Source organism: Falco peregrinus, chromosome 3 (genome assembly GCF_023634155.1).
Source record: "Falco peregrinus isolate bFalPer1 chromosome 3, bFalPer1.pri, whole genome shotgun sequence".
Classification (NCBI taxonomy): domain Eukaryota; kingdom Metazoa; phylum Chordata; class Aves; order Falconiformes; family Falconidae; genus Falco; species Falco peregrinus.
Window position 1 is genome coordinate 40,025,090 of NC_073723.1, and position 11,809 is coordinate 40,036,898.

The 11,809-nt window shown below is 40.6% G+C and overlaps 1 protein-coding gene across 3 annotated transcripts in view; it reads right to left on the reverse strand.

The window, feature by feature from the left end:
- HNF4G (hepatocyte nuclear factor 4 gamma) overlaps nucleotides 1-11,584 on the reverse strand; it is a 61,057-nt gene extending 49,473 nt beyond the window's left edge. For all 3 annotated transcript variants that reach the window (XM_055800341.1, XM_055800342.1, XM_055800340.1), the window contains exon 1: nucleotides 11,349-11,584. The gene's annotated coding sequence lies outside the window, so the exon portion shown is untranslated. The remainder of the gene's footprint in view (nucleotides 1-11,348) is intronic.
- Nucleotides 11,585-11,809: the final 225 nt, after the last annotated feature.

The following is an 11,809-nucleotide window of genomic DNA, read 5'->3' on the forward strand; positions in this document are numbered from 1 at the left end:
CTATTAAAACAGTTCCATTTTGTTGAAAAGCTGTATTTAAAATTCTTTATTCAACTGCAAAGAGAAAATACTATTTATAAAGCTATTTTGTACTTCTTCAGTTGAGCTTTGAAAATGTTAGGTTGCGGTGAAAAATTGCTAGCACTTCTTTATAACTTCAAAGTAGTCTCTCTTTCTTATCAGGTTTACCCTGATGTGATTCCATAAGCATGCATGTGTGTAGAATGAGACATTAGTGAACTTCACAAGCTACAACAGATTAAAAGTAAGCCTCTAATGTGCATACATATAGACACCTTGTAATACAAAACCACAACTTTCCCATTGCTGTACTGCAGCGTAAATCTGTTACTACTACTTTATCTGGAAAATGCTCATTTTTAATGTCTTAACTTTTTTTTTTTTTTTTTTTTTAAATCTAAGCAGAAAATCCTTTCTTTGTGAACTCCTGCAAGGCTCAGTTCTGAGCCCTCTGTTCGGTTCCCTCCCAGGCCATCACCTTACTACTTCCTGAGCACTGAACCTGAGGTTATCTGTCACCTATAACCTTAACCACCACACCAGCTTCAGTGATGCTTATTTGTAGACACTTTAACACCTGTTAACATACCTCCTTATCCTTTGTCCCTGCTTTTCAAGTAAGTTCTCGGCTTCCTCTTGACTTACAACACCAAAGCCTGAGATGTGCCCAAACAAAGCATCTCTTTCATTACTTATCCCTTGTCTCTGCTCTTTCTCAACTGCTTCCATATTTCATAATTCCAGCATCAACCTGGTTCTTGTCCTCCTGCATCTCATCTGCTTGCAAACTGCTTGCTGATTACTGAAACATTCACTGTATATAAAAACTTCCTTGGCACTCAGCCAGAGTGTGCTTTTTTCCCCTCAAAAAACTGTGAGGGCAACAGCTTGTCCCAGACCTAGCAACTCAAAGTTTTGCAGACGTTCCTTTTCGAAGATACTTCCACCTAGAAGTCCAACCCAAATAGTTGCTATGACCGATGACTGAACTGTGATCTTCCCGGCCATAGAACCCCAGGTGCCGAAGGTCAGTCACTTCATTTTATCCCTTCCAAACATGAGGTGGGAGAGCAAAGCCTTTGGAAATACACCCTACAGACATCTTCAAATTCCTCACCTTGGCTTTCATCTGTTTTCAATTTAGCCACATCTCTTTATTCCATAAAGCCAAGCTCTCCAGTCCTACAGATGTACAGATTGTAATCCATCCTCTAACACACAGAATGATGCTCCTGCTCCTTGCCCAAGAGTAAGTTACAAGAAAAGAATAAATTTCCTCCAGCATTAACCCCCTCCCTTTCCAAAGGATTTGCTTGGAGGAAATTACAGCAATGCAAGAAGAATGTGGTATGCCACATTTTTTCATGCTGTAACTGCCCACCAACCAACTCTATTCAATACAGAGCCAGCTGTTCTCCTTGTGCCTTTAGCAAAAGCTGGTGGATTACCCAAAAGACAAACAAAACGAAAGAAAAAAGAAAAAAACCAAACTCCCAAACACACACACACAAAAAACCCAGGCATATATGATCAGCCTTTCTACAGAAAAAAAGACCTTTGCACACTATTCTTACTTATTAATGCTAATATCTATAAGTAACTTGCACACACCTTGATTCAGCTAGGGCAAGGCAATTATGATGGAATTGGACAGCTATACTAAAAATGGGAGAAAAGATATGCAATGGGAAAAGTCAAGTTTTACCTTCATATAGGTCAAACACAATTTTACTTAAATAAAAATTTGCATAGTTGTTCTTTAGAGACACGCACAGGAAGTCTGAAATTAGCTGTTTGGACATAGATATCAACGCAGAACAGGCATCAAGGCTCGATCAACAGGCATCATTAGGCATCAAGAAATTGCTCAGGGAATTTAAAATGTGTGGGATTCTTTCCTTCGTTACAACTAATTCCATTTCTTAACATAGCTTATTAAACCTTTTTTTTTTTTTTAATTGAAGTAATAGTCTACAGATAAGGTTCTTCCATGTGGGACATCATTCCAAGGTGTTCTAAGTGAAGTTCTTAGAAACTGAAAAATGTGTTGATCAAGATAAAGACTAGTTAAACATGTATTCAATTTTTTTTAAATTTTGCACTTTAATTTTAAATATTCTTTTGAAGATCTATTTCAAAAAATAAACCACTGAAGTATTTATTGCTTTTGGCTTTATTTTGGTGGAGATTATTCTTAAAAAATTTAAATAAGCTTAATCTAAAATTCCTAAACACTGACTGTATGTTGGAAAAAATATAATTACCTATACCTATTTAAAGTATATCTACTCTATAAAAAGTAAGAATTGTTTAATAAAGAAGTTGTTAAGGGCTTTGTTTTTTCTTACAACTGTGTCTACTATAGCTGCGTCTGCTTTGGTATTGTTTCTCATTTTACTGCATGAAAAAGTAGATGTCACTGTACTTATAAGCATAGCAAATCTTATTTCTTCACACATTCATTACATATGACATTCAATATTTTTCTAATTCAAATAATTCCTATCTTCACATTTTTCTGTAGGTCATCATCAATCCCATCCCATTTATTTTATTTGGCGTAATCCCCACAGGGTTACTGCAAGGAATTGAGAAGATTCAGTATCATTAAAGGTTGCCAACTATGCATAAAAGTAAGTGACCCTTTCTCGCACTATAATCTGCTCAAAGAACTTCCAAAACATTCACTGTAAGTTTTATATAAAAGTCAACAATATTCTTCTCTCGTATGGTGTCTTTTTTCAGGAACTCAACACCTTTTGCTTTAAATGTCGACTGCTTAAGGATAGGGCCTATCTTTAAAACAATTTCTATATTTATTCACGTTGAGCATCCACTTTCTAGTCCACGATTGCACAGAATATTTAGGAATGCATTTAACCTGGTACATTTAGTTTCCAGGAAAGCAAGGTAGCAGATGAAAGAAAGGTAACAGTGGCAGCATACAGCACACCATGTATGATCACTAAGTCTCTCACGGACCGCAGTTTGCGAACCACTGATCTGTTCAACTACAAACACAAGTATTTATAGACTAGCAGATATATTTAGTGTCATAAACATCCCCTTTGGTTGGAAAAATTCAATTACATACACTGTTTAATATTAGGTGGCTGGTTTGTTTTCTTTTTCTTTTATTCTTTCTTAAATTACAAGGCTAATGAGGCATAGAAAATGATTCTAAATTAATTTAGAAAAGGATGTAAGGCTTGCTTTATGGGAAGGTTATTGATTTTAAACAGGAATCTAACTATGTCACATACTAATAACAGCATTAAATGTTTTGTATCAGGGCAAGAAGGCAAGCAACTTGCAGATGATTCACAGATGTAGTATCCACATGCTGTACCTAAAGCTTGAAATACACTATAAGTAGCTCCCACTGTTCCCAGGAAGAAGATATCCTTGTATGTACACAAGCTCATCTTGCAGTTCTAATGTAACTACACTGACTCTAGGGTCAGTGTCATCTCAAACAGTCAGCATTGGGTCTGACCCAAAATGGGTTAGAATTCTGAATTCAGTGCTGTTAGGAGCAGGACACAGAGAAAGGTGAGGATGTTTGTGTTCTTTAGCACACCAAATCCAAGCTGTGTATGGAAAGCATCTCAGCTGAAAGGGATTCCTGCAAAGAGCAGACACTTGGCATGGCACAGATTTTTCTTGGTATCTGAAAAAATATAACTTGCCTTATCAAGGATTACAGGACATGTTGAGTTCTTTATCTAGCCAAGAGCAATGGAGCATCTTTGATTTCTCAGGATCACATGCTGCATTTGTGGTGGGCACATGTATCCTTAGCAGAGAAGTGTACCATGCAATCCATTTTCAAGATTTCTGAAACATTAGTGGGTTGGTGCCAGGGCTCCCCCAATTTTCTGCTTCCAGTTGTACTGGTCTGAGGTAGAACAGAGATCTTAAATCAAAAAATAGAAATCTGTTACTTGGACCACCTAAAATTTCCAGACAAGGCAAACAAAGAAGGTGTTTTCATAGTGACTTCCTAGGGCACGCTGTCTTTCTGGGGCTTATAGTGTGTTTAGTTCTAAACTGCAGCTTCTCTACATCTATTTAACTATGTTACTTTTCCCAACTAATTAAATACTCCTGGTACCAGAAGAGTTTTTCCTTCATGACCTTCCCCATACAGCTGAGGTTTAACAAGCACCTTGTTGGCTTGAACTGCTCTACCATGCTGCTTTTCATCCTCTTACGAAAAGCAAGAGCTCTGCCTTACGAATTCAAGGCTACTAGATGCAAAAGGAGACCATAATGGGTTAAAAAGTTTGCTGCAATCTCATATATATGTTCTTCAGGCTGTTCAAAGCTGTGCTCATTTTCTACCTGCCAAGGTTTTTGCAATTCATACATGTATCTTAATTTCAGAATGCTCATTTATGTTCTCTGGTACCATAGAAACTTGGGAATGGTCATTGGGAGTGTTTTTCATTTTCTATCCTCTTCCAGCTTCAAATACATCTTGGGAAATAAATTACTTGACCTATTGGATTAAAATAAGATAAAAACCCCAGTATTAAGTTCTGTACTAACAAAATTCATGGTAAAATTTCTGTTAAAATTTCAATCCCTTCCTCAGGCAGAGCCTGCAAACTGCTTAACATTTCCTTGCCCTTGAAATGTAAGCCTACTAATTGAAATTTTCCTTTTTGCTCTGTTATTAAAAAGGTCTTTATAGACTTCCTATTGGAAAGATTACTATAGTGGAGATGTTCATTCTCCTACGTACCACAAATCAACAAGATGGTAAACATAAGGAATTAGTTTCCCTCAGTGAATTTTCAAGCAGGCAAATATCCCTACTGTTATATATCCACCAAGTCAGCTCATTCTTTTTGGCAGGAAAAGAAATGAATGATTTTTGTTGACAAAACAGTTTGTTGAGGTCTTGGCTGCAATACTCTAGAACTTCAGCCTCAGCTCTCCTCAGAACTGACCATTCCTTTCAATGGGTACAGCTGAGAGGGACATGCACCCAGACCTCAGCCATGGAAGTTCAACATCCACTATATCAATGCAAGTGCCTCTGTATTTGGCAATTTAAACAACTGTCTCAACTGCAGACAAGGATATGTATTAATCTTGGCACCTTTTTTATGGGGACAATGACCTTCAGGAGAGGTGGGAGGTTAAGTGGACAAGCAGGAGGTGCTAATGCCTTAAGCTGCCTCTGTTTTGGCTCAGCCTGAGAACAGAAGTGAAATGCATCGGTCTGCGTCAGGGAACTTGTACTTCTCTGCTCTTCCTTAACGGCAAACAAGAGTATCTGGCTGAAACCTGAAAAATTTGGCTGAGGAGAGGGACACAAAATTAACCCAAAAGCTCAAACCAGACTTGTGTTCTGTGCAGCACAGAATGCACCTACATTTTTAAAAGTAGTATGGGTTGTAAATTCCTGGGATTTGGGGCTCTGGTTCATCCCACATATGTTTTACTCTCAATGCCAAGTAACAGTAGTTAATGAGATACAGACCCTGTAAAGAACGTTTTATTTGAGATAAGTTCTTTTCATCTTGGCTCACTTTAAACCGAAAAAGCCATAACCAACCAACAAACTCCACTCTTAAGAGTGCTTAGCCTAATACACCTGCAATTAGCTTAATGCATTTTACATTTTTACAACTCAGACTTCTTCCCCCTACACCTGAAGCTACTTTTTGCTCTTTGGGGACATTCCAGTGGAAGATTTTTTTTTTTTCAGAGAGTGTTTTGTCATTGATATAATGTATAATGACCTCGTTTTCCAGGCAAGCTTGGCTGTCAACACCAAACCCTTGAAGGGACTAGTCTGTATTCCTGTAATTTATCTAGAAGATTCTGAACTGAAACATATCAGGATAAATCTCCTATTAACACCGCATGCCTTCCTTTGCATTTTCCCCCCTCTTACTGTCATGGCCAAAGTTATTCATATTACTATGACCAAATCTAAATTTCTGCCTTAAACTTATGTCAGACCAAGTTCTGGCACTTGAAAACTGAAGTAAATTAAAACCCACTGTCTCTAAGTGTCCCTAAACTACTCATTAAAATTACATGTTTAATACTAATATAAAGTCACTGAAGCTCAGTCAGTCAGATAAAATGGGAAAAAAGACAGTTAAAAGCAATAATATAGGGTAAAACATTGCAAAACACGAACTGAGACAAGACGCTTAGAAGACATTAAAGCCTCTTTAAAAATGCGAATAATTTTGAATTCGGACATGAAGCCAGGAATATCAGTGTTCTCCCAAAAGGCAAGAAAGGTATTTAGTAAGGATAATACATGCCTATTATGTAGGTAGCATCTACCAGCAAAATCAGAACTAGCAGTAAAAGCTATGCATTGCTTTCACTGTTCATAAGTAAAAAGCCTACTTCCGTTTTTGTGAGGACAAAAGAAGAAACACGGATCAAAAGGTAACAGCCCAGAAACCATACACAACCATCAATGTACAGGATCAGTATCCCACTCAACAGGGTCACTGCATGGCTACCAAACAGTCCAGCAGAAAAGACTGTTTTCAACTTGTCTAGCAGTTGGGAGCAAGGAAGTAGTAAACAGGTGAGGTATTTAGCAATTTGGTGAACAAAATCCTATCAATTTCCAAAATTATAATTTTACCCTTGGAATTACAAAAGCAGGTAAAAGCCAACACTGACTACATCTGTCAGGTGCAGAGAGAGGACAGTGAGCATGTATTAATGTGCAATCGCAGCGTGGTCATCATCTTAATTCTCCGAGTAGTGTCTAGACCTCTACTGAGAGAATTTCACCTCTAATGTAGTCAGTCTGACATTTCCTTGCAAAAGGAATAAATATTATTATCCTGAAGGGCACAGCAAAAGATACTGTCTGCAAGACACTTTGGGATGTGATTCTGAAACAGGTGGTTATCAATAAGGATCATCTTTCTCATCTTAGTCATCAATCTGGAAAAAAGAAACTGTGTAGCTGCAGGAGACACAAAAAGTTCCTGAGATACATGAGGCCACATGGTGGTTGCAGTAAGCAATCTTCAAGCATCTGGACCAGCTCTGAGAGTATGAACTGATCCCACTCAGTGCTCAGTGCTGATACTTAACATATTAGCAGTTAATGAAGAAATGTCTTATTTAACAAAGAAAAAGGGAAATTCAAATCTGCACAACTTTCTGCCAGTGAGGCCTATTTTGGTTAGCAAGCAACTGGTTATTGATGGAAATTGCCACTGTCTCAGACAGGTACAAACAAGGCTGGTGTAGCCTAGCAACCTCATACAAAAACGATTCTTGACGAGAGGATGCTCGCTGCAACATCGCCATAGATGCACGATGAACTGCAAGCAGAGTCGTATCTGTCATTTCTTGGAGGCTCGATCCCCCTCTCCCACCTGAGCCGAATCCCTGTGTTCGGGCAGGTACATACACATCAAAAAATACTCCTCTGTCAGAGAATCAGAGAACTAAATACAGATCAAGACCCAGAAGTCCAGGGGCAAACTTTCCCATGCTAAGGGTAGACAGTGGAAACAGCACTACTCGTACAGGTCTATTGCAGTTGGCTTCCCAGATAAACAGGAAACAAGGAAAATTCATGCAGCACCTTATATACTGCCGACTGGTAACGTATGTCCTTGTTGCCTGGATACCTCTAGTGAATTACCAAGCAAGGGTGCGAGTCTTTTTGCTAGTCAGTATTAAATAAAAAAATCCCAAACTCCTACTCATCAGAGGCAGAAGATTCACATGTAGGCTTCCTGCACCCCTGCCAGCCGAGTGCCAGAGACAAATCGAGCCTTGAGAATTTTAAATCTTGCGTGTTGCCATGCCACGTTATGAACTAGATCTCGCACAATTCATCACCCAAGTTGCAGAAAAATAGTTCAAGAACTCAAAATAATGAATTCTGTCATTTTCAATAGAAGTGTGAAGGGAGAATTATGAATGAACCTTTTAAAAACACGTATGTGGAGGGAGATTGCCCTTCTACAAAATGAAAGCAGCAGGCTTCTATTTAAATGGCCCAATCCTGAAAGCGAGACCTTTCATTTTCAATTAACTTAAATTGACAATTGAGAAAGGTTTGAAAATGTTGTTGGAGCCTTTCAGTTTGATAGATCTCAGCTCTAACATTACACACAGCATTCTGACCTGATTGTTAGGGTGTGCTGTTTTAAAACTGAAAATTTGAAATTAAAAATATTGGATCCAATCAAAGCTGTTGCAAGACATTCAAACACCTTAATCTCTTAGAAATGTCTTTTCTTATCATTATATGTTATATAATGCATCATTCAGTAAAATACATTAAAACCTAAAAGCCAGGCCTTCCCGCAACCTTATGTTACTTATGTTGCAGTGATACTTTAACTGAGAAATTAAATTATATCACAGAACATGTTACTATGTACAACAGGTGACTATTTACCACAGAAATAAAACCTTCCTCTATATTCTAAAGCAGACTACGTTACAAGTCTACATTACCAGAGTAATGTAATTGTCTAATATTATATGCCTTATATAAACCTCACCCATCATAGGCAAATCAAACTAACTTTCAGGCTTAATATTAATTTTTAAACACAGAAATGGAAGACATCTGAACAGCTGAACCACTTCATTAAATAAAAAATGAAAATAAATAAATCAGAGGACATTTCAAAGCTCACAAGCAAGAGACAGAAGTTTGAAATCATTGAGAAGTGAGGCAGAGAGATGTCCACATTGAAAGGGTCCGTCTATCAATTCATAAATGGAGTACCTTGCCCCTGCTACTTGACATGTAAAAGGATGTAGTAAAAGGATGTAAAAGGACAATCTGCTCAGCTCAGAAGCTGTCTTAAATCAGTTGTGAATTATTATTGTTTTGTTATAGACTCAATTACCAAATAAACAAAAACAGACAAAAAGTTGATTTTTTTTTCTATCATGTGGGTTACCACATGACTAGTTTTGAATTTTTTTCAGAAAGCCTCTTTCAATTAATGACCTGTGAAGAAGAATTAGTATTGTTTAAAGTAATGTTTTGTTTCTTGTAGCCAGTGGAAATTGATGTACGCGATCCAGAGTTGCAGGTAACACTGATGATGCGCTGGTCCCCATTTTTCCACCCCAGTCATGAAGAGCTTGGAGAGACAATACCACCAACCTCTTGTAGTACTGGAGTCCACATGCACGTGATATAAATTCTGCCACAAAGTTTGAAACAGGAGCCATGTCAAGCACAACGACCGAGTTCTGTTATTGCACTACTGCAGCTGTTTGGTTAACTCAGTAGGATCAAACAGGATTTGATTCAGAGATTCGGATTTGGCCAAGCAATACTAGGCTATATCTCAAGGAAGGGGAATGGTAAAGTTGTGTTTATACTAGAACGCTTTTGTTAGGGAATTGCCCTAGAGATGATTTAATGATGAGCACAGATTAGCTGTAAACATCACTTGGCCATCCAAGGAACTGGCTATTATAGACAGGCCACAGGAATCCCATTTTCCTTGTACCTCTTAGGCTCTTCCCTCATGGGAGGCAGGACAGAGGTCAGTGGTAGCTCAACGACAGCAGAAGCTTTTCCCAATACACTGCCAAAGAGTAATTACAATAGCTGTACTGGAAATGGAAACTGGACCCCTGGATTGCTCCAGTTTTACACTACTGCTACTGAGTACAAAATTATGAAATAAGAGATGTTCCTCAAGGTATAAGAGATAAACTGATATCTCAGATATATCTGAGATAAGCTGCTGAGAAAGTTATGCTTTGTGCTAAGGAAACACAAAGTTTCTGTTTTGGGAAATGAGTCCAAATGCATGAGCTGCTAAAATCCAAGGTAACACCATGAACAAGATAACAGCATCCTGATCTTGTCCTACACCTGATTTTATTTTTTTTAAAATGGATGTATGAAGTGAATCTTAGGCAGTCTGGTGCGCTTCAGTAAGAGAGAGAGAGACTGGGCGCCAAGTACTGGGCAATGGAAATAGCACTTCTAACATTCTGGTTTTCCTCTCAGTGCTTCAGAGACTGAAGATTAATGAGAAGTATAAACTGAGTTACCACTGAGCATTTTGTCCCTCTTCTCCTTATCATATGACTATAAAAAGGAAAAAGAAGGAAATGACCAAAATAGTGTTTGTAATATTTGAAAATCACCTGCATGTATATAGACGTTTCATATGCCTCCTATGTAAGTTGTAAGAATTTCTGTTCTTATGGAACATGGGGAATTACATAGCACTTTATAGTTTCCTTCAGCACATAAGAGACCTGGGGACTTTGAAAGCTGTGTAGCATAGGGAATCTTATTTGCTAACTCAGTTTTAACAAACTCTGCACCAATTAACAGAGATGTTAAACTACTCTACTGACTTTGTAATGTGGATGAGAAACCACAGGCTCATCAAAGTATGTGCAGCACCATACAGGAAAAGGCCTACACAAAGGAAGGTCCAATTTAACATCGCCAGTTTACTGTGGAATAGCATTCACCATTGTAAATGTGAAAAGTCCCTTTACAATACTGTTATCATTGCAACCTACTGTCTACTTCAGAAAATGTTTGACTGTTATCTCCCATTACAGTGTACAGAAACAGATGTGCGACTCGCAGGTGCGACATCTGAAAGTTGGCTTCCATCAAATATACCCCATAAACCGTGCACCTGCAACACTGTAAAAGCACTGCAAACACTGCTGGATCCGCATGCAAAACTCATCCTTGGCTTGCTTTACCCGTTTCATGTTTGAAGTTCTCTTTTGTAATTGTTTTTTCCCTAAGGGAAGTACATCGTGATTCTCTACCATGGCGCTCAGCACCGGCCAAGCGCTATTACCAGGCGCAGCCCTACCATAACAAACCCATCTGCTGCACAGGTGACCGTAAGGGCGGGCCGGAGAGACAAATAAGGGAGCCAAAACCAACAAGCCTGTTGCAAATCTTCTTAAACCCGCTGCAAAGCTGGGACTGCGAATGCTGGGGAGTCGCAGATGCCAGCACAGCCCCAGGAGCAGCGCGGCCGGCCGCCGGGCAGGGGCGGCCCGCGGGGCGCTGCGGTCTGGGGGGCGCCAGGCTCCGCTGGGGACACACGCACACCCCGCCCCGGCGCGCGGGGCCCTGCCCGCGTAGCGCGTCTCTCCGGTGCGCCCCGGGCGCCGACAGCAGGGACACGTGACCAGGCGCCTTACAAAAATAAATAAGGATCTACTTTAAAAACAATTGTATGAAATGAAGTCTCGCCCCCCACACCGGCTGTTGTCCGTTTCGCCACGAGCCGGGTTATCTCCCCCCGGTGCGCGGGGCTGTGTCACTTGGCGGCCGCCGGCGCCGCCAGCCCCGGGGAACTTACCGGCGGGGCCGCCCCGTCCCTCGGCCTCCGGCGGCGCGGTCGCAGCTCAGGGCGGCGGCATCCCCCGGGCCTCCTGCCTCCCCGCACCCCCCGGCTCCCCGCGGGCGTCCCGGCGCTGGGCTGCGTGACTTGTTGGTGTGGCCGGTACCGTCTCTACCATATGCTGTAGCGGGAAGGAGGAGGAGGAGGAGAGAGTGTGTGGGGAGGTGGGTGGAGGGGGGGAATTAACTTTGCTCAATGGCGACAGGGCAGCAGCCTCAGCCCAAGCATCAGATCGATTTACTAAACAAACTGAAACGTGGGTGGGGATGTTAAACAGTAACCAGCAGCAGCCTCAATGAAAAATGAAAGCTGCTGCCGCCGACAACGACTGGCCCTGTGCGCAGCCCGCGCCCCGCCGGCGGGTGGGCCCGGCGCTCCCGGCCCGGCCCGGCCCCGTTGGGCTGCGCTTGGCGGCAGCC